Below are 25,038 nucleotides of genomic sequence, written 5' to 3'. Positions count from 1 at the left end.
TTACAGATGAAGAAACTGAGGCTCAAAAAGGTCAAATCATCAGTTCAAAATCCAAAGTTGACCTTCTTTGTTTACCTCCTTCACCTTCTGAGCCCTTTTTACTTCTTCCTATCTACCTCAAATGCCTTTCTTTTTCTGCTCGCTGCTAGAATTTCAAAATCTGGGATCAGAGAAGACCCCAGTGGGCTGCATTCTCAAGAAACAATGACACACATCACTCCAGCTTTTCCCCAGGCCCTTTATTTGCTTCCTAAGAGATTCAGACAGAATTTTGCTTTTTAATCCTTATACCAGGATTTGCATTTCAAAACGAAGTTTGAGATATTGATTGATTTTTGATGAAAGAAGGAATCCTTCATGGTGAGATTATGAACTTCAGGGAGAGAGAAACGTCAGTGAGGGCTTTCCTGGTATCCTTGAAATCACACCACCACAGCATCAGCCTACACAGAGGGATGGGCTTGCTCTGATTCTTCCAATCCAGGCACCAGAAATCTGCTAGGCAAAGACAGTCATTCTTGAGTAGGGCCCATGAATCAAGAAATTTAATCCCTCCCGCAAAAAAAAAAAGCTTTCAAAAAATATAGGGCATGAGGGAGGTGATTTCAGACACCTAATCCGACCACAGTGTTTAAAAAATGGGAAAATCCACAAGCATCCATGTTCTCATCTGCTCAGAGGTGAGTCATCCACTCTTTTAGCCTTTTCTGTCATTCACTCAGCCTGTGATTCTCCTCTTATTAAAACATCTGGTTACTCCTACAGATGTTTCCAGACTGACTAGTGTACCCTTTCTTCACAGCTGGCTGGATCCCCATCTTGTAAAAGAGTCTGATCTCTTTCAGCTGGTGCTCAGGAACAACTCAACACAGGACTAGCATAGGGATAATTTGAACTAATCAGAGGTCTGCAAAGGAAACAGCTATGTACCAAAATTTGTGCTATAATCCAGTCAAAGAAAGACAGGGACATGAATAGAGGGGCTACTTGCCAGAAAGCTCTGATCCTGCCCTGCTTTTCCCAGAGCTATTTGGCAAACAAGCAAGCACTTGAGTGTAATTTCTTCATTGGTACTTGTCTCCTTTTATTCCCCAGTGATGCAACTCGCTTACTTACCTAAGTCTCAACAACCCACTTAAGCAAGCAGAAATGGGAATTTCCATGGAACATATTTCTAGAGAACTTCTGATGTTGGTCATTGAACTGGAAGCAGCTGTGTTATCTAATGTACACAAAATGCTAATTAACCCCTTTTGCTACCATCACTCTTCCACTCCAATATTTTAATGTTCAACCAGAGAGACTAAATTTAGAATATGCCTCTTTCCTGGGAGCTCTAAGTACATCTAAAGAGCTAAATCTGAGAAATAAAATCAGAAACTGAGACGTGACCTGGAAACGGGATTTTTCTGGGGCTCCTCATTAGATGTCTTGGCTCAGGGTACTTTCTTGGCTCAGGGTACTTTCAGTTAACTCACAGCTCAACAAACTCCTGTGGAAACCTACTATGAGCTGTTGAAATAGTAACATGGATACAAGGAGAAAAAGACCAGTCCCGGACTAATGTTTTTCAGTCTGATGGAGAAGATAAGTAAAATAATTCGTATCTATACACTAGATGATTCTAGAAGGCAGACCCTGCCAACTGGTGTTAAAAATCATCTTCAGAGAAGAGCTCTAAGCTCCTCAGTCCATGATGCTGATGATGTGTGTTTCTTGATGTCAGCATGCTCAGTTTGTGCAGCTACATGCATTTTTCTGTATGAATTTTTTTATGTATATCTGTATTCTATATGTACTATTTTAATTCAAAAATGTTTAAAAACCCCTTCGACTAATTACATAAATTTGGCTCTAAATCCCCAGCATTGTTTCTAATAATCATCCTAATAATATTTAACATTTGACCAACTTAAATACTTTTGTCCAACAAGGAGGGATAAACACAAGTAAGCAACAACAACAATGACAACAAAAATGGCTTCTTTGATTAAATACAACGGTGTGCCAGGCACCAGACCAGGCACAGGAGATCAAAAGTCACAGTGCAGGGGGGAGAAGTCTCTTGGCGATCAGAGGTCTCAAACGGAGACTTAGACTGCCTGTGCTATTTTCAAGCATACAGTTCAAAGCAGGGAGGTGGGCAGAGAAAGAAGTATTTGAAGATTTTGGGGTAAAGCATGCTCTTTCTGGTTAATTGCTAACCACATGACTAGCTAGTGTCATGTGCCTGCCTGCTTCACACACTTATGCCCACTTGCAGGGCCCCAACTAGTTCTAGGCTATTCTATTCTCAGGGTTGCCATCTGCAATTCTAAGTCTCATGTCAGCATCAAGCTCTATGAGGAATCACTGAGCAACCTTTAAGATCTTCAAGCAGCAATTGTGCAGTTAACACAAATCTATAGGCCGGGCTTGGTAGTGACCACACCAATAAAACAAAAATCAACCATCCCCTTTATAGGCGGTGTGGAAAGTCCAGTGGATCTCTCATGAACCTTCTAGGTAGCCGCGGTCATAGAGTCAGCACTAACCATCCTCATAAAATGAAGGAGTAAAAGTAAAAATCATAACCGATCTTTACTATTGTTTTTTTTTAAGTGGTGGACTTATTTGTATCTCAGGAAATTGTAAAATGTTTTCTCTTGCCCTTGTCTTTTTCATTTTGTCTCCATCCCGGCTTCCCTCCCCCAGCCATCGCTTCTGCTCCAATTGCCTTGTTGCTGTTTATGTGGCCACCTAGCCTGTGAGGTGGAAGATGGCAGTAATTTTATCTTCCCCATCTTGTATGCCCACTGCCTAAAACACTGTTCAAATATCAAGCAGTCACTCAATAAACATGGATTAAATGAGGAAGAAAATACAAAGAGCAATCAAATTATGTGAGACTAAATATGCACGGGGACTTAAAACATAAGAATCCATTTAATCTGCTAGAAAATTCTAGCCCTCAATAAAATGTTAGAATTGGAAAGGATCTTATATATCATTTGGTCCAATATCCTTATTTAAAAAATGAGGGTCATGTGCACAGAAGTCACAGAGCCAGCCAGGGCAAAGCAGGCACAGACCTCCCTCCAGGAGTTATGTAAATTTCTTCACCTCAAAAGTAGTCTTTTCTGATTAACTTCTTATTCTCATCACTTGTACCTCTGGTATTGTCTCAGTCAGCCATCCAAAATGGTCTCAGGATTTTTCTTCTGATTTGTTTTAATTGTCAGTTAATGTGGTTTTGTTTTTTAATGAGTCACACTCTTCTCGCTAACTGTAGTGACCTTTTCTCAACCTTCCACTACTTCTCTTTTGTTTTAAATGTTCTCTAAGTTGCCTAAATTTTCACCATCCTTTTCAAGTTTAAGGGGGAAAAAAATCATGCAGAGTGGAAGGGGGTTTGGAAACTCTATTGTCAAAAATGATGTGAATTGATTGGGGGTGGGGTTGGCAGTGGGGGGAGGTGCAGTGTCCCAGACTGGTGAGGAAATACCAGAGCCTAGAAAATGCCAAGCCAGACGGGATAGGGCACACCTTCAAGATCTGGCGAAGAGGTCCCAAAGGACACTTTTTGCAAAGGAATAAAAATAAATGGATGAGAAAGCTCACCTGGGATATCTTTCCAAAAAAGTAAGCAATGTAAAAATAAAACAAAGCCCATAGTTGGTAAATTCATTCAAATATTCATTTATTCAACTGACATTTAGACGGCACGTTCTTTTGTATCTAACCTCATACTAGATGACTGGGCTATAGTGGAAAGAAACAAACCCTTCCTCAAGGAGTCCAGGTTCAAGAGACAAAGAAATGTTAAAGGAAAGTTCTCAGATGCACTGATTTTGAGCAAAGGTCTAGGTTTATTTGAAACTTGCCACATGGGTACTAACTTCAAAGAAAGCCTGTTCAAATCTTGCTTCCACAAAGAGAATCTTTAAATTGACAGAAATAAAACAAAACAAAAACACTGTCTTGATGAGATTGTTAGTCTAGGTGCTAGAAAGGAATTCTAAAAAAGGTTTATTGATCTAGTCCCAAGATTGTTTAACGGGTTTAAATTTGTAAAACTATCATACGTATATCCATTTTTGTAGGCTAAACTCTAATTTCACTGACCTGGGAATTAATCAGATAGACTACCAATTAGGAATGAAAGATTGCTCAAGTATGTTATCAAAAAGTAATTATGTTTTTCCTCAGGTTTGAGGCACTTCATTTCTTGTTCAATTCCTAAAATTTATCCTCAGAAAAAGGTGAGACAATATAAAATGAACATTATAATGTATACTCTATCATGAATAAGGATAGTGACAGAAGTTTTTTGTGACTAATAAGATTAGCAAAAACAAAAAATAATAGTATTAAATATTCAATGTCTATTGCAACAAGTTATGAAGACACATGATCAGTCTCTATTAGGAGAACTTCAGTGGTTTTCTATCCTCTACCACACCCTAGATGGAATGTTCTATCAATTAACAAATTCTCTTCAATCTGACTCATTCACCGAATAGTCTTACCAGTATTTGACTGTCAGTAAAAAGTACTTTGTGGGCAGGGAGACCTGGTTTGAATATCTGCCCCACCAATTAACCAGGTTTGAAGGTTAGAAAAGTTATTTAAACCTTTGAACATCAGTTTCCTCATTGCTAAAATGGAAATAGTTTCTCACTTAATAGAGTTGTTAAGGTTACATAAAATAATGCACGTGAAAGTATTTGGCACAAAGTAAACATCCAATAAATTATAATCATTTTAGTTAAATCATCATCATCATCATCACTTTTTTTTCCAGGCAGTGTGGGTACACCCTGCCCATTGCATGGGGCAGAAATCAAAGCATTAGATTTGAATCTAAGCTCCATAACTTATTAGCTATGAGATCAAGGTAGATCATTTAATATTTCTCATTTAAATTCCTCATCTACAAAATTGGGATAAAGTAAGAACTACATCACAGAGTTGTGGTGACAAGTAATTGAAATAATACAAGGAAGTGCCCATTAATGAGTGGTTCTTCACTAAATGATATTCCCCTTACTCAGCATGTCCAGATCTGGCATTCTGGCTAATGGAGAGGCATTCCTATGCTATCAATGAATACATTGCCATTTAATTTGTCAGTTCAGTAGTTAAGTATTTTTAGTGTGAGGTTTGTCCTCTAGAGCCTCTCGGGACTGCTCATCCCTGGAGAAGGTGATCAAATCACATTAAAGAACCTGCAGAACTGTGGACAAAATCAGTTATATTACCAATCCTTGTCCACATAAGTCCTGTCCCATGAAATCATCTGTCCTCTGGTTTAAAATGAGTATAAGCATATTAAAAAGAAATGAAAAACAGAGTACTGAGTTCCACATTGTACATCTTAGAGGGAAAAAAATGGTTGGAAAATTCCTGTGGGTAGAGTCCAGGAGACTGAGTCCAATTTGGGGTTCAGTTGGTTGCTAGGCATGAGAGTAGTTTCTCAGGAAGTCGCACCCTCTGTTGTTACACCCCAGGCTCATCCCTGGGCCCCAGGCATTGATCTCTGCTGCATGCTCCAGTCATTCTGAACTACCTGCTATTCTCTGATGATTTTGTGATTCCTCATTTCAATGCCTTTGTACCATCTAATCCCTCTAGTAGAAGTGGCTCGGTGCCCCTTTCCCTTACCTTTCTTCTGCATCTGCATATCTTTATGACTCAGCTCAAGGGTCACTTCCTCTGGAAAGACTTGTTTCTATCACACCATCAATACCCTTGTCTGTGTTTCTTTGGACTCTGTCTTGACTTTCACTACAGTCATCCAGGGAATATCTTTTTAGTCTCCGTCATCTTTAAAGCACTGAATGTAGATACCATGTCTATTCCCCACCCCCCACCCCCTTTTTTTTACCTCAAGCCTAGCCCACAGTAAGTTCTCACTAATACTTAACTGGAGACTGACTGGTCAAAAATAGAAATAAAAATATGGTCAAAGTTCCAAGCAGAGGTAAAAGTAAGCAGCTTTATCTTTAATTGGAGGGTGGAGGGCAAGTGTTGGGATTTTCCAGTATGTTATTCTTAGCAAGTTTTCTGTTATCTGTCTCATTTTGGTTTTACTATGGGGCACATGTTTTTTAATCTCTAAAAGGGGAATAATAATTACTGTTCAAGATGACTGTAAGATTTGAAAAAGATAACATATGTGAATGTGCATAGTGTAGTACCTGAACCAAGGTAAGGGGTCAAGAGATGTTGTTATTCTAACCAAATTATCAGTAGTCTTTTTATAGAAAAACAACTTACACACAATAACTAGTGACTGACATAGACCTTACTGAAGGTTTTAAGGGAAAAATAGAGAAAAATGTTTACGTGTCACTCCCCACCACAAACCACAGAAAATCCACAGTGGAAGACCTCTTTTTGGCCATAATACCATTGGAGATTTCCTCTTGGACCTTTGAGTAACTACCCAGGAGTAGAATGTCTGGATTATATGATAGATGAACTTTTAAAAACATTGCCAAACAGTTTTACAAAGTGATTGTGCCATTCTACATTCCCATGAAGAGTATATGAGAGTTCCAGTTTTTCCACATCTTTGCCAACTTTTGGTTTAGTTGGTCTTTTAAAATTTTAGCCATTTTATACCTGATATCCATAATGGTCTTATATCTCTAATACAAAAAGAACTGCTTAAGTTAACATGAAAAAAACAAAAATGGTTATGAGTCTTGAATAAGCACTTAACTAAAGATGAGACAGCTAATTCATCTGCTGAGAGTAGGAGCAGGAAAATCCTAAGGAGAAAGATGAAACTTTAAATTAAGCCACGAAAGGAATGAGAACAGTTCATGACCAGTAGAACACAGAAGGATTCCATGGCAACACTGGGAGCCCTGTTGAGGCATTATTCAACAAGGCTGCACAATTTCTCCAACACTGTTCAGTCTGTTGGGAATAGCAGTGGACAATCAGGGTCCAAGTCAGAGATAATGATCATCACAAATTATTCAGCCCGGCATATCAGGGTGGGATAACTGCTGAAAGAAATAATCCCCAAATTCCAGTGATTTATCTCAAAATAGAGTTTGTTTCTCACTTGACATTGAAGTGTAGGTCAATGGATGGTCTCTGCTCCACACAGTCACTCAGGTACCCAAGATCTTTTTATCTTGTCTCTCCTGCAGGCCTTTTAAGTTCTCTTCATTCATCCAATGGATGCAGTAAAAATGCTAGGATTAGACACGGAAGGCCTTAATGAGCCAGGCCTGGAAGTACTGCTCATCGCTTCCACTCAAACTTCACTGGCCAGAACTTTATCATTGGTTTTCATCTAATTGTCAGGCGAAGCGAATAAAGAAGTTGTACGTCCTGGAGATGAGGATAATAAAGCTACTGGTGACCATTTTCAGTCTCTGACACACAAGGCAAAAGTCAGGTACCAGAATATTTTTCAATATAAGATAAAAACAGAGACATGGGAATTTTTCAAGATCAGTTCATATAATGACATCTCTCATTTCTCCTGAAAGTCGGTTCATGCCCCCACCTTCTTAATTTCCTTCACACTTAGTGCCCAGTCTTCCTTTTTATCTTATTCTTGGCCTCATTCTCAGTTGTACATTAGCGTTCAGGTAACCTGATCAACTCTCAGCTCTGTGCCAAGAACTCACCTTTATGCTTGAGTTCATTCCCTTTACAGAGATCCATTCCAGCTGCCTGTGGTCTTATTTACACTTGTGCTCAGGTAGTTGGTTTCCTCTGACCTTTTCTTTGCCTATTCAAAATCCTATTCACTCTTCAAGGCTCAGCTTAGTTCAAAGGACACTTCTCTGGAAAGCTTTTCCATAATAACCAAATATCTGGGCCGTAGACATGCTTTTTGATTCTAGATCTTTCATTTATTTATTTTAATCTTGGATTGTGAACTCAAGAACTTTGAGGACCTTTTTCATTCATTGTCAAAATGGAAATAAGAGTTGTTTTACATAATAATGGTAACTATTCAAACCTAGTATATAAAAGTGCAAAGTATCTAATGTATAATAGATACTCAAGAATACTAAATGATAACATCTATTCTGCTCAGAACTTCTTTGGCATTTTTATTTTATCAATCCTTTCACATATTACCACATTTTCCTTTTATTGTGGGTGTCTATGCACTTGTCCTCTCTTTGTATTGAATTCTGGATCATGAGCAGATGCTTTTTCTTAAGTGTGTGTGTGTGTGAATTCTTAATTTTACCGAGCACATGTATTCATGGCACAGGTCCAATAAATGTGTTCGCATCAGAAAAGTTCTGAGATTCTCATCCCAAAAGGAGATGGTGAAAAGACTTAAGCTAATGTGTAGAAACACACAGAAATTCTTTTTTAACAAGAAAGAATCCTGTATAAGCAAGCACAAAATATATCTCAGTAAACATGGAAGTACTATATGAACTCTATCATGTTACACAAATACAAAGGATTATTATTACAAAGTAGAATAAAACTGAAGTTAAAATTTTGTGTGTTTTCCAGCTACCATTAAGAGTCCAGTTCATAACTCCTTTTTTTTAATAGTTTTCCTTCCCAGGAAGTGAGTCAGAATGATTCCCTGTTAAGAGAAATTAAACTTGTTGGTCATTTTCCACCAAAAAATTGCTTGATAGAGCCAAATACAATTCTGTAAGCGTTCCTCTTTCCTAAATACTGCAGGAAAGCCCCATGGGCATCTGGTTTAAGCAAATAGAGGGAAACATGTGACCAATTATGCATGTAAGCAGGAGAGAAACTTGACGAAAGATTCAGAAATTGAGGGTCCACAGCAAAATAAGTGGTCTTTACCATGTTTTGTGTATTTCAGATACATAGATTTTTTTCCATCATACATGAAGCTGAAAAAAATAAATATACTGAACTCTTGAATTGTATGTAATGTTCATCTTTTTATAGATCTTGTTTCCAAATTCGCTTTTCAGGAAGTGGATTTACAGCTTTGAAGTTGCTGCTCCTTACGTGTTTCTAAGAAGCTAAAAGTTACCAAGTTAGCAAATGGAATTAAAATCTGGGGCTCAAATAAAGAATAAAGACAACTAAAAATATTTCATGCCCTCATTTTTTTGGAGCTTTGAAGCGATTTTTTTTACGAGTTAATGTTATGGCCCTAGTTGAAAATACTTCTATCATTGTCATTTTATTCTGTACAGCGTTAAACTAACATGGAATCTAGGTTGCTTCTGATTAAATAAAGATTGGAGGAGACAGAGCCTTTTCAGGTTTCAAGGTCTCCTGCCTACTCTAGGGACTTTGGTAGTTAAACAAAATGCAAGGGTATCAAAAATGTTTATATAACTTAATTAAATTAAAATAGATTCTGATAATTAACAGTAACACCTATAGGGCAAAATGCGTCTGCAGAGTGCTCAGTCTTTTACATGTATGCACTGGCATTCCTTCCATAACAACAATGATATATTAAGCACCTACTATACGTGAGGCATGGTAAGAGTTGCCTTGCAGATTACACCTATTGGCCAGAGTGCAATACCCCACCCTCTCCACCACTCATCAGAGCACAGACACTTCCATAAAAGAAATTCTAGAACCAGTCATCTTGGGAAAAGATATGGCCAGCTAAATCTATCACCCTGTTTTTCTTGGTCATGTCCCAAGATTTAAGGCTCTCTGCTCATCTGCCCTTTTAGGTACTCAGTCACTCTTATCCATCCATCCATCCTTCCACCCATTCAAAATGATTCAAAAGTATGCATTCACTTAGTGTGAGTTAGGCACTTCTTTAAGGAATGCAAAACAGATATGGTTCCTATTCCCACAGTACTTTAGTAGAAGAGATAGTAATTAAAGTTACCTAAATGCCTAAGTAGTTATGTACTAAAATAAGAGCTATGGTAGAAAGATATCATATGCTATGAGAGAGAATAACAGGGAGGTCTACTTTAGTTTGGGGACTTAGAAAAAAAAACTTTAAGAAAAGAGCATTTAAACACATATATATGGAATCTAAAAAAAAAAAATTGGTTCTGAAGAACCTAGGGGCAGGACAGGGATAAAGACACAGACATAGAGAATGGACTTGAGGACACGGGGAGGGGGAAGGGTAAGCTGGGACAAAGTGAGAGAGTGGCATGGACATATATACACTACCAAATGTAATATAGCTAGCTAGTGGGAAGCAGCCTCATAGCACAGGGAAATCAGCTCGGTGCTCTGTGACCACCTAGAGGGGTGGGATAGGGAGGGTGGGAGGGAGACGCAAGAGGGAGGGGATGTGGGGATATGTGTATACGTATAGCTGATTCACTTTGTTATACATCAGCAACTTACACACCATTGTAAAGCAATTATACTCCAATAAATATGTTAAAAAAATAACAAATTGGGTTAATATAATAAAGGCCAGGTGTGAGGGATTTGTTCTGCTGATGTGACTCACAGCAGAGCAGAGAGGTTACAGAATTGGCTGTAGCAGCACCTTCTTGATTCAACAGGAAGATTCCTGATCATGATGGAAGCAGCAGCATGTAGAGGTACAGTTTTTGGGTTTTTTTTTTTTAACATGTGGGATATTAGTTCCCCAACCAGCGATCGAACGCATGCCCCCTGCAGTGGAAGGATGGAGCCCTAACCACTGGACTACCAGGGAAGTCCTGAGGCACAGCTCTACGCTGAAGCTTTGGGAGTCATTGTTAAAAGTTCAGCCTAAAGTCTGTTACATAATTTATTCCCAGATTTCTGTAAGTCATTTAACACACATTAGTAAATTTCTTTCTCTTTGCATTAGCTACAGTGGATTCAGTACTATGCAACCAGAAAGACAAAGTATTGATTTATAAAAGGAAAACATGCCTAGGAAGAGTTGTGAAAATAGTCGAAGTCAAAATTTCCCAAACTGATCTGAAAATGGTAGTGATCTGAGAGATGTTTAAATAGGTATTTAAGAATAATGGATTTCTTTTCCATAGGACTTCTCAAAAACTTTGAAATTGTCAATTTGTGTTGTAAATCACACTGTGCATCAGTTCCCCAATGCATTTCACCAGGAAATTATTCATTTCAGGGGAAACCTATTATCGGCTTGAGAAACACAGACAGAGTTTGTGAAACATTGGTCTAAATAAAATACCCAGCAGTCTGAGCCAACAACCTTTGCTTTTGTTCCAAGTCTGTTTGTTCCAAGCAATCTGTTTTCAGACTTTTTGTTTCCATATATCTTGTTGTCATGCTATAGTAGGCAGTTTTCTGTATAGGGATATCAATATCCAAACAGTATAAAAAGTATATACACATTTTGTAAGTTGGCAGCATTATTTATTTGGACAAAGTAATTTCATTTCAGTTTGTCTAGAGTAGTGAAAACCAGATACAAAAGGAAGCCCAGCTTATTTTATGACCCCAAAGAAATCAAAGTGAAAACATTAACATAAATATATTTTGTCTTTATTTCTCAGCTTACTTGTGGTTCCAGAAGAGTTCAATGGGGATAAGAATTTTACAAGAGACAGAAGGTACTGAGTGTTTTTGTGGTGAGATAGTATTTGAATACTACATTTGAATACTAGAGCTTGTAAATGTATAGGCTTGGGATCAGCCTTAGCTTTGCAAAATTAATGTCATTCTAGTGTAATGTCATAAACATTGTCATTTTCTAGAATAGAGGGAAAAATTAATTCAGCCTAAAGTGATAAGGAAAGACCTCCTCACAGAAGATGTGATGTTTAATACCTAGAAGGCTTGTTAGAGCTTGTGTTGTATAGGGTAGAGTGGAATGTAAATAAGATGACTGAGGGTGGGTCAGTGTGATTTCGGACCCTGAATGTAATTTCTGCATGTCTAATGGATTCTGAAAATCACAGTCAAGGCTTACACCTTGGCCATATAGCATCATGTGAATTAAGTGATTAGAAAAGAATCATAACGTAGAATGTCATTACTATGATTAATTATTGTGAATAAACTTAATTTTTCAGCATTCCTGCTCCCCTCCATGTTTTTGTTTTTGTTTTTGTTTTTTCTATCAGTGTCAGCTCTTGGACAGGGAAGAGTTTCCTACCTATCTCCCAGTAGTAGCTGAACTCTGCTTTGTATCAGTCCAGGAACCAGGGTCCAGGAGTTTTTCTTTCACCTTTCTCAGAGGCAGATACCCTTCGCCCAGAAGGAGAGGATTTTTTTCCCTGGGTTCCAGGGATGGGAGAATTTCCTATTTTTCCTTGGGAACAAAGAGCTTTTACATCATCACTTTCACTTAAGTAGAGAACCTTTTCCTGGGCCCTACGCATCGGAAGGGGTACTGACCCTCCCCCAGTGGGTTAAGAATTGTGTTTTATGTGAGACATGTTTCCAAGGAAATGAGTGCAAAATTTGCAACTTTGCCCCAATGACAACCAATCACTAACTGAACACCTGCACACTAGTTTCCCCAAGGGGTCTCTGTGCTGCCTTCAGCCATGCAACCAGTCTTACACAGGAACAGCTCTGGAGACCTGTGGAATAGAACTTGTGAGTTAGGGTGAACTCTCCTTGTGTCTAGGTTCTCGCAGTCATTCTAAACTGATAAGCTCTCCTACACATTGATTTTAAGTATTTGGTAGCTGATTTCCTCTTTACCTGCTTTGATGACAGCAATACTTTCCTCTAATGTTCTGTCAGGAATGAAATCATCCTTTAGATTCATCTCTTCTCAGAGCCGTATGCCATTCATTGGAATTCAGTTGGTTTACCTTGCAGTCTCAGCTCTCCTATGGTTTCAAGAAAATTTATGATTTTACAAATTACATAACTTTTTCACATTGTTAAGCCAGTAGTGACATTTACTTGCCACTTTCTACATCCTAAGCTGACTTGGAAATCCTCATCCACTAGTTTTAGCATCAATTGACAATTCTTGCCTGAGACTGTTACTACTATTGTGTTCACAAATTTTTCTAATTTCATCATTCTTTCTCATTTATTAATTGACATTTGAGAGCTTGTGTTTTGGGAAAAAAACAAGTGGGAAAGGGTTGTCAAGTGTCAATGAGTAACAAGGAGGACACCCACATTATGTTTCCTGAGATATATGAACTATGAAGAAAAAATAATGACTGCTGTCAGTAAGATCTAGGAATCCCGGAAACACCACTGACTACTGGTCAGTTTCTGTTAACCTCTCTTTAATTAATTAATTAATTAATTAATTTTAAACATCTTTATTGGAGTATAATTGCTTTACAATGGTGTGTTAGTTTCTGCTGTATAACAAAGTGAATCAGCTATACGTATACATATAACTCCATATCTCCTCCCTCTTGCGTTTCTCTCCCACCCTCCCTATCCCACCCTTCTAGGTGTTCACAAAGCACCCAGCTGATCTCCCTTTGCTATGCGGCTGCTTCCCACTAGCTATTTTACATTTGGTAGTGTATATATGTCCATGCCACTCTCTCACTTTGTCCCAGCTTACCCTTCCCCCTCCCTGTGTTCTTAAGTCCATTCTCTATGTCGGCATCTTTATTCCTGTCCTGCTCCTAGGTTCTTCAGAACTATTTTTTTTTTTAATTTAGATTCCATATATATGTGTTAGCAGACGGTATTTGTTTTTCTCTTTCTGATTTACTTCACTCTGTATGACAGACTCTAAGTCTATCCACCTCACTACAAATAACTCACTTTCATTTCTTTTTATGGCTAATATTCCATTGTATATATGTGCCACATCTTCCTTACCCATTCATCTGTCAATGGACATTTAGGTTGCTTCCACGTCCTGGCTATTGTAAATAGAGCTGCAATGAACATTGTGCTACATGACTCTTTTTGAATTATGGTTTTCTCAGGGTATATGCCCAGTAGTGGGATTGTTGGGTCATATGGTAGTTCTATTTTTAGTTTTTTAAGGAACCTCCATACTGTTCTCCATAGTGGCTATATCAATTTACATTCCCACCATCAGTGCAAGAGGGTTCCCTTTTCTCCACACCCTCTCCAGCATTTACTGTTTGTAGATTTTTTGATGATGGCCATTCTGACTGGTGTGAGGTGATACCTCATTGTAGTTTGGATTTGCATTTCTCTAATGATTAGTGATGTTGAGCATCCTTTCATGTGTTTGTTGGCAATCTGTAGATCTTCTTTGGAGAAATGTCTATTTAGGTCTTCTGTCCATTTTTGGATTGGGTTGTTTGTTTTTTTGATATTGAGCTGCATGAGCTGCTTGGAAATTTTGGAGATTAATCTTTTGTCAGTTGCTTCATTTGCAAATATGTTCTCCCATTCTGAGGGTTGTCTTTACATCTTGTTTATGCTTTCCTTTGCTGTGCAAAAGCTTCTAAATTTCATTAGGTCCCATTTTTTTATTTTTGTTTTTATTTCCATTTCTCTAGGAGGTGGGTCAAAAAGGATCTTACTGTGATCTATGTCATCGAGTGTTCTGCCTATGTTTTCCTCTAAGAGTTTGATAGTGTCTGGCCTTACATTTAGGTCTTTAATCCATTTTGAGTTTATTTTTGTGTATGTTGTTAGGGAGTGTTCTAATTTCGTTCTTTTACATGTAGCTGTCCCGATTTCCCAGCACCACTTATTGAAGAGGCTGTCTTTTCTCCATTGTATATTCTTGCCTCCTTTATCAAAGATAAGGTGACCATATGTGCGTGGGTTTATCTCTGGGCTTTCTATCCTGTTCCATTGATCTATATTTCTGTTTTTGTGCCAGTACCATACTGTCTTGATTACTGTAGCTTTGAAGTATAGTCAGAAATCTGGGAGCCTGATTCCTCCAGCTCCGTTTTTCTTTCTCAAGATTGCTTTATTTGGGGTCTTTTGTGTTTCCATACAAATGGTGAAATTTTTTGTTCTAGTTCTGTGAAAAATTCTACTGGTAGTTTGATAGGGATTGCATTGAATCTGTAGATTGCTTTGGGTAGTATAGTCATTTTTACAATGTTGATTCTTCCAATCCAAGAACATGGTATATCTATCTCTCCATTGTTAACCTCTCTTTAGTTTTTCATCTGAAAAATGGGGAAATAGTACCTATATAATTAAGTGATTAAAACAAAATACAGAGTGTTTTAAAAATAAGTATTATGTGTGACAGAATAATAAATCAATTAACCCTTAGTTTCCTTTCCATTTCCCCTTCCATCAAGGATCTTGATTTAGTGCAAGTGAAATATGTATAAGTGTAGCAGTGCTCTGACAAGAGATGTACAAAGGGCTATCCTAACACAGGGGAATTATTTCTTCCCAACCGGGGAGAAGATTAGAGAAAGATACACAGGGCAAATGAGCCTGCAGTGCTGGAAAATGCATGGCCTAATCTGTCTACTTGAAATGAATGATAATAATCACAATCTAACGCTGACTTCCTCTCAATCTTCTCAAAATACTTCACTCACATTTGGAGATGGAGCTGCTATATAAGCCTTGATAATAGTTTTAAAAAGCATTAGACCCTGGAAACAAAACTTTTTTCATGAACAAACTGTTGTTGGTCCTGACTCTGGACTCTGCTGTCTATTGTTAATACAGAGAAGACCACTCTTAAGTCCACTCCAATTGTCCACTCTTAAGAAACTAATAGATGGGATCCCTGTCCCCTTTAGGTCTTTTATGCCCTGCAAAACATCTCAAAGTCTATTGCCTATCTTCCTCTTCTGTATAGTTTATTTTTTCTAGCAACATTCACTGTTGTACCAGATGCTAAAAAAGGCGTTGGGAATACAGGAGCAAGTGCAAGTGTATATCCTGCTCTGGAGGAGTGTACAGATGAGAGAGAAGTCAGACAAATGAACAGACAGTCTTTCAGAGTGCTATGGATTCCAGGCCCTTCTTCCTCCACACTTCCATCTCTAAACAAACACCACCAGTAAAACATGAGCAAACTTCATGTTTCAGTCACATTTGATAAAGTGTATAAAATTCTTGGAACTTTAAAAAAAAAATAGGACATTACAGTGAAATTATCTCTCTCTTATCTGGCACTAAGATACCCTTAGTTCTGGTTCAGGAAAAAGCTACAGAACCGGAAAAGCAAATGTGACTAATCCTGCAGAAAAAGAGACAGAACTTGGAGGCAGGAGAGAGCAAAGCTGACTGGCTCAGAATCAGTTTAGATGACAATATAAACCATTTGATATAATCTGAACCTAAGGCCAACATATTTCCTGTTCTCATGATTATATGAAGTATCTTCCCTAGTGGAGATGAGAGTATTGTTTTAGTTTTTTTAGGCACTCCTATGACTCTGCTGACTGAATCCCTAAAGAATCGACATCAATCAGCTGGATTCCTTAAGCAGTGGCTGTTAGTGTAATTTCAATGAATTCAGTGGAATTACTTCAATAATGCTTGACCCAGTCACACTCTTTTCATTCCCAGTTTGTTGACTGCACTGTACTCAAAGGGAGATGGAAATATCTTGGCACATAATTTCCTATTGGTGAGACAGAAAGTCGGGGAGGAAGGCTCTTCCTCACTTTGAATATTCTACATCCCTCCCTCATGAAGATGAGACAACTGATCCACTATCAATGGTTTTCCTATTTTGCACGTTTGTGACCAAAGACTCACATTTACCAGATGGCCAGCCAAGGTTAGCAGTTCATTCTGTGACCACAGATTAGTTTTTCTCTCTATGCATAACAAAGGAACTTCTGCAGACACCAAACCTTGAAAACATCATGTCTTTACTGGACAAGATCATAATTAACTAGCCCAGACCCCTGAACTACATAGTTATTTTATCACCACAGCTTTGAAATCAGGAATGATGTAAGTCCCCCAATTTTCCCAAAGAAAAATAAAGTTTTGTGTCAGAGGGAAGGTACTGACACTTTAAGGGGAAGACCATGATTGAATCAGCTTTTTCAAGACTTCTTTTCAAGTAGTCTCAGAAGAAATAGGTAGGTTTCATAACCTATGCCTCCTTGGACCTAAGAGCCAAAGGGAGAAGATCATACTTATCACTTAGAATTACGTGAAGCTTGTACAAGAAGGAGAGACCAGAGTTATAGCTTCAACAAAACAGACTTCTGAAGACACCAACTGGAGAAAAACTTAAAAGGTAATTTTAGGATTTTAATTTAAAAACTAATAGAAATAAATGTCTTTGTCATGATGTATGTATGTATGTATAGTGTTAGGGAAATACTGAAGTACTAGGCTATAAGGTTTATTCTCTTCATCTCCAAGAGTGGTTATAGAAAATGTATTGATTTCTTCACAATTCCTTGTTTGGAGAGATTGCAAGTAAACATGATAAACATGATAAATGTACACCCAACCCCTGACTAAACTAAAGTTTTACTAAATAGTTTCACTTTGGAACTCTGTGGACCTTTGAAGCCCCATCCCATTTATTTCATCAGTCTCATGCATGGCTCATTAAAAGTCACATTAAGTCATTTTATTCAAGAAAAATATATGAAATATGTACCTTGTACAAGGCATTATACAAGACCTCATTTGGGAGAGAAATATAGAGATAAATTACATATATATGTATATATATATACATGTGTGTATATATATATATCAGGTACAGATACAGATAAAGGAAATGATGGAGAGGAAGAAATCATTGCTGCTAGTGGAGCTGGATAAGGAAGAACCTTAGGATTTGAATTGGCTCTTGAAGGATGGGAGGATTTGAACATGGAGAGAGAGAATAGGACATTCTGAAGAGAGAAAAGAATATGAGTAACAGCATGGCTCTTGGGGGCTGAGACATATATTTGAAAGAAAATATTCAGCAACATGTTTGGAAAGGAAGATTGGGGTCCAAGAATACTGAGCAAAGGGCAGGAATTTCACCACCAGTGAGAACTGGAGCTATGCTCATATAAAACAACTTGACTCTATAAAACATACTGTCTTCTTTTCACTCAGGATCTACTTTTTTGAGTTTATTCCCTTTGTCTGAAATTCTCCCCCATCTTCTTGATGAAATAAAAATTCATATTTTAAGGTAAGACAAGAAAAATTTAAACATGACGTTTTCTCTGCCTATCTGGAGTCCCTCCCTCTCCTCTAGGGTACATTGTGCATCTGCATGAAGCATAAACCAGACCTCCTCAGTGGCAGAAATACCTGCTTAACCATAAAGGTCAGTTTTTCTTCTTCTGGCACCAGCCATGTAACTCCTTAGAAGATAACATTTCTTTCTCAATCCTATAAGTGGTCACAATGATCCATCATTCATCTTGTATGTGCAGACATCTTTGGTGAACTCTTTGTACAGTGCCAATAGATCGTTTCCCTTGAAGACAGCAACTGGTGCAGAACAGACTGGTCAGACAACCTGGGAAAATACCGGGCTGCACCTAATGAAAGTTCTTAGCTTAAATACTTACTTATGACCTTATTTATGTTACTAGCTATATTACTTGTATTCTGCCTATTTTATAAGATTATTGTTTCTTGCATTACCAAATATGTGACTGAGCCTCAGATAAAATTAATGATGATTGGGTACTTTAAACGATTGCTCAAATATATAGTTCTATAACATCAGTAATTGTAATAGTGTAACTCTAAGATATAGGAAGAAGCAACAAGAGGGAACCATTTCCTGGACCATAACAGACTAGTTAGACAGGCGGCCCAGAGGCTTTTGATTACTGTTCAGGGCCTAGTCCAATAATAGCACATCGAGTGGCCTATCAATGAAATCCTCTCCTGACCTGGGGATGAGCATTCTTAGCACCGGGGGACAAACTGGTCATGAAATGCTTCCCAAATCTTGGTCAAAATTAAGACTGAAAGGGAGAGGATTATAAAATAAAGAATGTTGCCACCATCCAGTTCTACAAGAATCAAGTCATTAGCCACTGCAGTCGCTGGAATTCAGTGCGAAATCAGGATGAGACACTTTGTGCTCTGGGAAACTGACAGAGCTGGCCCTCAGACAGTTGGATGTTTTCAGGAGAAAATTTATGAACCCAGTTTCTTGCATCTTCCCATATTTAGAAAAAGCACTAAAACCATTAATCAAGATACCTGTTCCATGTGAATAGTGGTAACCTTCTACCATGATGAGTGCTTGACTGCACGTACCCCTTTGCCAAAATCACATATATAGTGGCCTCCCACTTCACCTCTTTGGAACAGTCCTCAGAGCTTTATGAAAGACTGTCTCCCAGGTTATAATCCTCAAGTTGGTGCAAATAAAATCTTCCATTTCTTTTTTAGATGCTATTGATTAAATTTTCATCAATATTCTCATCCTCCCACCTCTCTCGATATCCCTGACCATTTTTTTCTACCTAATTCATATCCATTCTTTGGGTGTCAGTCTAAATATCACTTCCTCAAGGAAATGTTCCTTAGCTCATCTGATAGAGTCCCTTTTTGTAAGCAGTCATAACACCCTGCTTCTACATAGCAGATATCAAATTTTAATTACATAATCTTTACTTAATGTTTATTTTTTCTGCTGTATTCTAAAGCTTCATGAGGGCAGGAATAATTTTTGTTTTACTTCTGTATATCCAGGGCCTAGTAAATTGTCTTGTCCATAATGGAGGTTCAATAAATAGTTCTGTAACAAATGAACAAATTAAATGAAGATATAAAGACAATAAGCAATGTGATAAGCTAAAAGCAGAGAAGATAAAAACTTTTAGGATTCACAAAAGCATAGGTAAGCAATGTGATAGTATAATTTTTAGCCAGGGCTTAGCTGATAGATAAGCCTTTAAACTACGTGCTATAAGGAATTCACTAATTGGAGCAAAATCAATTAAATACCAAATCTGTAATATACATTTGAGGAGGTACTAAGAGTATAAAAAACAAAATAATAGTTCCATATATCAAGAGCTTACTGCTTACCAGGTTATCCATGCATTACCTTATACAGAGATGAATAAGACATGATACCAGCCTGAGGAACACATTATTGAGAGGAGAAATGGTAATGGGTAATGCAAATAATTATCTCTAAATTAATGTGTAAACATTATCTCTAATTTAGGATAGAAGTAATTACAGTGAGTTTTAGAAAACAGAGAGCATGGGAGAGATTAGTTCTGTCTGGTAGGAACAAGGAGAGATTCAAAGAGGTGGTATTAAGCTTGGCCTTGAGTTCAGAGGGTAGATAAGACAGAGTATAATTAAGGCTATTTTTGAGAAAAGTTGCCTGAAAAAAGGCATGAAGGTTTGAGAGTGGTTGGCATATTTCAGGAATGAATGAGTAGTCTGTTGCAAAAGGGAAGAGAATGGGGAAGTACAAGATAAAGGAGGAAAAATAAAATTGGGGTCAGATTATGGAAGTCTTAGCATATGCTGCTAGAGAGTATGGACGTAGGGCTTCCCTGGTGGCACAGTGGTTAAGAATCCGCCTGCCAATGCAGGGGACATGGGTTCAAGCCCTGGTTTGGGAAGAGCCCACATGCCACAGAGCAACTAAGCCCATGAGCCACAACTACTGAGCCCACGTGCCTAGAGCCCAGCTCCGCAACAAGAGAAGCCACCGCAATGAGAAGCCCGTGCACCACAATGCAGAGTAGCCCCCACTCGCCGCAACTAGAGAAAGCCCACGCACAGCAAGGAAGACCCAACACAGCCAAAAATAAATAAATAAAAAATAAAAATAAATTAAAAAAAAAAAAGAGCATGGACTTGACAATATTCCATAAACTGTGTGGAGACTTCTAAAGTTTCTTTAAGTGAAAGACTGAGTGAGATCAAATTTATGTTTTAGAAAGAGCTTCCCCTTTGATCCAAGTCCTTGTGATAACTAAAAGCTTAAGAGGAGATCCCAATCAGAAAAAGGCTGGAACTGGTTTATATGCAGGATAAATATCACATGATTTTGGCAGTCGAAGACAGCTGATTCTACACTAATCTTTCACTCACATATCTGCACAAAGATCACAACTACCCTCAGCAATACCACCTCCACAAATCAAGAGTAAATATACAGTCATATATCCTCTCCCTTTCTTATATTGAAGAAGTCAGTATTCCAAGGTTCACAACTGTTAATAAATGTATTATTTTTCATGTCTATATTCCCTATAGAATTGTAAAATCTTAAAAGATAGAATACAAATTTTGCATAATTTGAGCACATAAAATGAAATTAATATTTTCTCCTTAGATTTTTTCTTTTTAAAAAAGAAAACACGTTTTTAGAATATTCAAGCAACCCGTTAGTTGCTTACCCCACTCACCACTGAAAAGTACCAATGACACTTGCTTTAATGTATTATCATATTTTTTTATGCATAGACAGACATACCCACATATTTTCTTTGAGAAATAAGTTTGCCAGACCATGCATATTTTTAGCAATCTAACTATTTTTTAATTCAACAGACTATCATGGATAGTCAAGTTAATATTTGCAAATCTGACATATACTTTTATAAATAACTGTAGAATTATACAGTTTGAACATATAAATACACTATATAAATATAAACAAACTATTTTTAAATTAATGGACATTTAACTGGGTTTCTAACTATTAACTCAAAAATTACACTGCAATAAATATTATTTGACTATATTTGCACACTTTCAAGTATTCATTCACGTGCTCATAATCACTACTCTTAGCATTGTGTCTGCCTTTTAAATTTTGATTTTTCCAAATCACTCTTCAAAACAGGTATATGAATTTATACTACCACAAAAGGTTTAATGGACTGCCCATGTTGCTACCTGTGCTGTCCCACATGGGAGCCACTAGCCACACGTAGTTGCTTAAATTTAAATTAAATAGAATTAAAACTTCAATTCTAAGTCACACTAGCCATTTTAAGTGATCAATAACCACTTGTGGTAATTGGCTGCCATATCAGACATCACAGATATAGACCATTTCAATCATCACAGAAGGTTCTATTGGATAGTGCCACTCAAAACAGCTAACACTGGATATTATAGAGCTTTTATATTTTGGGCAATATAATACATTTAATAAGGTCTCATTTTAAATTTTATGTTTTTATTCAAATTGTAAGCATTTTAAATGTGTTATTGATTATATTTCTTTTAGTAAGTGGCTGTTCATAGTCTTTCTCCATTTTTCTACAGGATTGCTTGACTTTTATTGTTAATATGCAAGGTAGTTATTAAATGACAATATATCAGAGCAAGAATAATTTAAATAATATTACAGTGACATTATTTGACCCATAAAAAGGTTTTTGCTTCATGATAAGTTATAAATTATTTATCTATTCATCAAAATAATTTTCTAAATATCTTAGATCAAGACTTGATTAATAAACTTGAGATTATAAATAGAAACTAAACTGCTTTTCTTAAAGAATTAAATACGTCTTAAATAAGCTTAACTTTATTCCCAGTTTTCCATAACTAGGAAGGCTTTATTGAATTGAAAGACAAAGAGGCTAGATAAGTCCTCAAATATCTGGAAAAGGACCCTACAATAAAGATGATGTTGTAAAACCCTCTCCCTCAAAATATAAGTAAATGTGTACCTCTGTCTGGTGTAGATGTAGAAGTGTAGAAAAAAATCAAAACATGAATAGGATTTTAATGCTTTAGTTTTGTTTTTGTTTGTTTGTTTGTTTTGGCTGTGCCACGAGGCATGTGGGATCTTAGTTCCCCGACCAGGGATCAAACCCGCGCCCCCTGTGTTGGAAGCGCAGAGTTTTAACCACTGGATCGCCAGGCAAGTCCCAATGCTTTAGTTTTTTTCTTTTTTTTAATTTTCCTCTTACTATATTTATTTTTTTATTAAAAAATTTTTATTTATATTTTTATTGCATATATATAATATACAATATTTATGTTATATATTTATAGTATATATATATATATATATATAACAAAATTTACTATTTTAACCATTTTTAAGTGTACAGTTTTGTGGCATTAGGTACCAATGCTTTAGTTTTAATAATCAGAATTTTGTGCTAAGAGTTACTAACAGCTGGGTGGAAAACAAACAATAACAATTTCAACATTTCTACAGCACTTTATAATTTTCAAAGCATTTCACATAAATCACTCTTGAGCCAGAATAGACTGAAGACAACACTTAAAGTTTTGGGAAAGCTTGAAAGTGCAGAGTTAGAAGGTTGAAAATTTAAGTTACAGAAAACAGAAAAGACTTTCTTGGAATCTTATCCTGGCCAACATGCAAGAAACAGAGGCTTGTTCTGATTGGTCCTGATAGCACTCAACAGAGGCACTGCCCTCCAGGATGTCAAGGAGCAACTGAGCTTCTAGTTCTGAAGGCTAGAAAAGCACCAGGAGCACCGGGGGCACTCCCAAGGAAGTCAGGGGAGATGAGAAACGAGTCACAGTTGAAAAGCAAAGTTCAAGCCTGGGATCAGAAAGAATGGACAGTATAACCCAACATGGATGCTATAAAGGTTTTTAGACCTGCAAAATAATAATGATGGTGATGATGATGATGATGATGATGACAGCCCCCTATGCTAGGTAGCCACACTTAATATTCACAACAATTTAATGAAAAATATAATAGCTTTGTCATTTTACAGAACTAGCTCAGAGGTGTAATACATTGCCAAGATCTAATCAGGAGCAGACCAGTGATTTAATTAAAATCTTTTAACTTGAAGTTCTATGCCCATAACCACCAGTCTCCTGCCTCTGGAGGAGTAAAGTAGGTTGGCATAACTTAATATTAACTTAATATCCTTAGGCACAACTGAAATGAGTGACAAGCCTGTCCTTTAATAAGTGAATATGCACAGTTTGAACTCCAAGATTCCAGATGCTGTTGGGAAGCAGTCTGAACCCTCTTTGGTGGACGTAAAAAAAACCCCCATGGGTTCTGCAGAAGAGAAGGAGAAAGACCACACAGTCTAGGCTGTGGCCTCTGGTGGGGAGAAACCTGTTCTTCATTTAGGTGTTTTTCAGAGGCAGAATGTGTGGCGCTTTGTGTAAGGAATGGAAGCTTCTATTTAGGGGTGATCTCAGCCTCTCCGTTAAACTCATGCCTCCTCTTTGCCTTTGCTCCCCTCACATCAAGTACCTCATCGGTGCCTGGTCCTGTGTTCTTTTCATCCTTCTTGCTTCCACCAAAATGTAAAGGGAAATTTGGGGACAAATGAGGGAAGAAGAATTACTTGATCCTACCTAAGGAGAACCAACTGAGGATGTCCAGGGTTGTGGTAACAACAATCAAGGAAAACTTGCCACACAGAGTTCATCCCCACTTGACTCCCGTACTTGGGTGGGGATGCATTTACTATCACAGTGAGATGGCATCACTCAGTAGTGTTGCTTGACACCCTTGCTAACAGCCTGTCAAGTCAGTCCCGGATGTGAACCTAAGGCTTTATTTTCTCTGAATTTCCTCAAATATAAATTTGAGATATGTATCTAGCTGGAGCTTTTGGAGGATTAAACATAATGATTATGTAATCATTAATCAAGTTCCTGAATTGAAAGAGGCAATTTAGAGTTGCTTTTTTTTTTCTAAAAGTAGTAGTGAATCATAAAATGTATATCTCAGAAATAACTAATTTTCTTGTCAACTGCATTATTATGAACTTTCATCAAATCTTTAACCATGGTCATTTTTAAGTCTTTTGTCATTTACAGACAGTTCTGTGTGTACTCTGATGATTTTGCAAATATGTTCCTATAAAAGAGTTTCATCTTCAAGAAATTCATGGAAAAGACTCTGACAAGTACAGGTTTCTGGTAACTGACTGTACTGCTGAACTGAATGAATAAGCATTTTCAGAACTCTAATGAAAAACTGATGAACTCATAAAAGTGCTAACAAAAGATCAAGATGAAAAAAAAGAAATTAATTACATGGGACTGAGTGAACTGATGAGGATGAGTATAATTTTTGTGACTTTCTGTCTGAATTAAAAAAAAAAAAAATCCCACAAGGACTCAGAGGAAAAGAATATACAAATCAATTTTCACTGCAAAGTAAAGGAGCTGTTACAGTGGAGGATTACTGGACTGAATGTCAATATTATGACATAGTATAAGTGTGTTTCATGTTTGGTAATTGCAATCATTGTTGCTTTTGTTGTGGTCATCCATGTACAATGCTTGGTGTCAGTCTATCTATCTCTTGTAAAAATAAAATACAGTGTGTGTGTGTGGAAAAAAAAAAAAAAAGTAGTA

The 25,038-nt window shown here is 37.3% G+C and overlaps 1 long non-coding RNA gene across 1 annotated transcript in view; it reads right to left on the bottom strand.

Moving 5' to 3' along the window:
- LOC103017678 (uncharacterized) overlaps positions 1-25,038 on the bottom strand; it is an 83,656-nt gene that overhangs the window by 34,430 nt on the left and 24,188 nt on the right. The window contains exon 2 of the long non-coding RNA XR_009009252.1: positions 12,571-12,701. This is a non-coding gene — a long non-coding RNA (uncharacterized LOC103017678). The remainder of the gene's footprint in view (positions 1-12,570; positions 12,702-25,038) is intronic.

The sequence above is a fragment of the Balaenoptera acutorostrata genome, chromosome 9 (assembly GCF_949987535.1).
Source record: "Balaenoptera acutorostrata chromosome 9, mBalAcu1.1, whole genome shotgun sequence".
Classification (NCBI taxonomy): Eukaryota; Metazoa; Chordata; class Mammalia; order Artiodactyla; family Balaenopteridae; genus Balaenoptera; species Balaenoptera acutorostrata.
This window is presented reverse-complemented; position numbering and strand designations above follow the sequence as displayed.